This window comes from Dermacentor silvarum, chromosome 2 (genome assembly GCF_013339745.2).
Source record: "Dermacentor silvarum isolate Dsil-2018 chromosome 2, BIME_Dsil_1.4, whole genome shotgun sequence".
Classification (NCBI taxonomy): Eukaryota; Metazoa; Arthropoda; class Arachnida; order Ixodida; family Ixodidae; genus Dermacentor; species Dermacentor silvarum.
Genome location: NC_051155.1, coordinates 146,266,804 through 146,270,256, shown reverse-complemented (window position 1 = coordinate 146,270,256; position 3,453 = coordinate 146,266,804). Strand labels below are relative to the sequence as shown.

At 51.0% G+C, this 3,453-nt stretch overlaps 1 pseudogene; it reads left to right on the top strand.

Moving 5' to 3' along the window:
* Window positions 1–496: 496 nt before the first annotated feature.
* On the top strand, window positions 497–3,221 carry LOC125943547 (uncharacterized; annotated as a pseudogene).
* The last annotated feature ends 232 nt before the right edge of the window (window positions 3,222–3,453 follow it).

The following is a 3,453-nucleotide window of genomic DNA, read 5'->3' as shown; positions in this document are numbered from 1 at the left end:
CGATGACATTGCAAGGAGACGTGATCGGCATATCGCGAGACATTTCCGTTTAGCGACTCGTCGGTCGCATTTGTCAGCGTGAACATCAGTTCGTCTTGAGTAGCTTTCTGGTCGTCAGTCCCAATTGGTCTCGGGACGTCATCTAGTCGCAAGTGTGAATTGGCCTTTATGCTTTCTTGTTGAATGCTAATACCGGGACAGCGCGACGGCTCCTACGACGCGAACGCGCCTCGAGTGTAGGACTAATTGCTTTCGCAATACATAGAAATTGCTTCATAAACCATATAAGTATTGTTATAGTGTTATTACGTTGTACTGGAGGGCGCCAAGGGTGGCCCCTAATTTGTATATATTCCCGCCACTAATCGATTAAAGGCATCTTCGTTCGGCTATTGTCGTCGTGCTTGCTTGCGCTGTCTGCCGCTCCGCGTGGCCAGTCGGAGATACAACAGATGACGACGAGGGTAAAGAGGAGTGGACTCGATTAAGTTGCAAGATGAGCCTCCTGCAGCCACCAGAATTCCTGCCAGCGCCAGGAAAGCCAGCCATTCCGTGGATGCAATGGCGCAAGCTGTTTGAAAATTATCTGCTGGCCTCGGGAACAACGCCCACCCTGCTGCTCGCCGCAAAGCGCTTTTGCTGCACATTTTGGGCGTAGAAGGTCAGCGAATTTTCTACGCATTACTGGAAGAACAGTCATTGCCTTCGACAGGAAAAGAGCAAGACACGGGCATGGCCCAGAAGACGACGCGCGAACAGGATGAATTCAACATCGCTTCGGCAAAGCTCGAAGATTACTTTGTCGGAACAACTAATGTCGTTGTTGAGCGGCGGCGGTTCCGCCAGCGTGCTGAACTGCCGGGGTAATCGGTGGATTCGTTCGTCACAGGTTTTCATGAGCTTTCTGTTACATGGGACTTCGGTACGCAGTTGGAAGAATTCATCCGGGAACAGCTCGTGGAAAAGACTGGCCACCGCCAGCTACGGGAGCGACTACTGCTAGAAGGATCCGCTCTGACTTCGCAACGTGCGCTCGACATTGCCAGAATCATGGAAGCAACGGAACAATATTCCCTGCAACTTACCCCATGTAGGGATATTCACGTAGTGGACCGCCTTGCATCATCATCCATGCGACGGGAGCGCTCTGCAGTCTCTAGAGCGGTGTTAGACCAGCCACCAACCACCTCAAGAATTTGTTGGCGCTGCGGCTCCCCGAGGCACATGGCAAGTTCTTCAATGTGCAGAGCCAGAACAAGAACGTGGAACAAGAATGGTAAGTTGGGTCATTTTGAAAGTAAGTGCAGAAGCCTAGAAGAGCCCATGCAGGCAATCACTAGCCATTCGAGAGGTCATTGACGAAGAGGGTATTCAAGTCATGACAGTTCTTCACCTTGGCCGACGGCATACAATAGGAATACACGTAGGCGTGCAAGTACACGCTGTCACTATTTCACTTATAGTGGACTCTGGCTCTGCGGTCTCAGTTTTGTCTTCAAATACATACAAGAATCTGAAGCCTTTGACTTCGTTGCGATCGTCTTCCGCCACCCTCTTCGATTTTTCACGCAATCACATCGCCGTTCAGCGATGTTTCGACGCTCCCGTTGTGTTCCGCGACCGCCAGGCCGACGTGCTCTTCCATGTCGTACCTTGAGGGACGGACATCCTGTGGTTGGAGGCCATCGTCGCCCTGCGTCTGCCAATCGATGGCAGGTTCGTTAGCTGCATGACACCTTCGCAGGTGCCGCAGGGCATTCGAAATGATTTATGCACCGAATTTGCACACTTGGAACTTCGTGAAGGCGTAACCCCGGTTATGGCGAAATTGCGACGATTACCGTTGGCAGTAGGCGCCCAGTGTCCGATAAACTGAAGCGTCTTAAACGTGTGGGTGTCAGCGGAAAAATTTATAATTCTGAATGGGTCTCGCCACTTGTCGTTGTGCGGAAAAAGGACGGGTCAATACGCTTATGCATTGACCTACGCGAGCCTAACAATGCGATTGTTGTCGATAAATTCCCCGCTGCCACACACAGAAGAGCTCCTCAATAAGCTGCATCGCGCAATGTACTTTTCGAGATTGGATTTAGCTGCAGCCTGCCACCAAGTTCCATTGAGCGCAGAAAGCAGAGATTTAACAGCGTTTATTACAGACCAAGGACTGTACCGATTTCAGCGTGTATGTTTCGGACTTGCTTCGGCACCATCAGCTTTCCAAAAAATGATGACTACAATTTTCCTATCTTGCAGAAACACCTTCTGCTACATTGATGACATTATTGTATTTGGCAGTTCGCTTGACCAACATAACGCAAAACTCAGGCAAGCTTTGCAGTGCATCAGCGATAACGGGCTGAAGCTAAATCACAAGTGTATTTTCAGTGTGATCGAACTTCCATTTCTTGGCCATATCGTGAGGGATAAGGGCATGCAGCCACTGCAGAGCAACATTGATGCCATCCAGAATGCGCCTGCACCGACAGACAGGGCAACGTTACGCTCCTTTCTTGGAATGACTGGCTATTATGCTAAGTTCATTCCACAATACGCCGAGATGGTCAACCTTCTCCGCGAGTTGCTGAGGAAGGACTCTGAGTTCAAGTGGGATTCGAAGTGCCAAACTTGTTTTGACAAAGTGCGTCGTTTCTTGTCGGGCAGATGCTTGCAGCTGTTTGACCCTGCCTTGCAGACCATCGTTACAACTGATGCTTCCGCAACTGGCCTCGGAGCAGTACTGCCGCAGCGGCGTGACCATGATTTGGTCTCTGTTGCCTTCGCTTCCAGGAGACTGACAGACGCGGAAAAGAAGTATTCGACTGGTGAGCTTGAAGCTTTGGCATGTAGACCTGCAAACATTGGCGTGTGTACTTATAGGGCCGTTCGTTTACTTTGCGCACAGATCACCAGGCCCTGGTAACTCTTATGACCACTAAGGGGGTGGGTCGCAGACCCTTCAAAATGGCAAGATGGCATGCTAGGCTACTTGATTACAACTACACTATCGAATTTCAGAAGGGCACTGAAAATGTTGTGGCGGATGCGCTGTCAAGAATGCCCCAATCTGCACGCGCGGAACACATGGAGCCGGAAGAGTCTGATGACGTAGTGTGCGTTGTTTCGTCGTGCATAACCCATGAAGACTTCGTTGCTTAAACTTCGCAGGATCGGCTGCTGCAGGACGTCATCCGGTGGACCTCGTCGTCTCGGCCTCCAAGTAAGGATCTGCCCTCTGGTGCACATCCGTTTCATCGCATCCTAGACGAGTTGTCTGTCGCAGGGGGGCTTCTTCTTCGTTGCGAGCACTTTGTCGTTCTCGCAGTGCTAACGGGACGTCTACTGGAAGCAGCCCATGAGTCGCACCCAGCTATTTCACGGACCAAACAACGGTTGCGTGAGAAGTACTGGTGGCAAGGAATGGACAGACAGGCGGAACACCTGATTCAGTCTTGC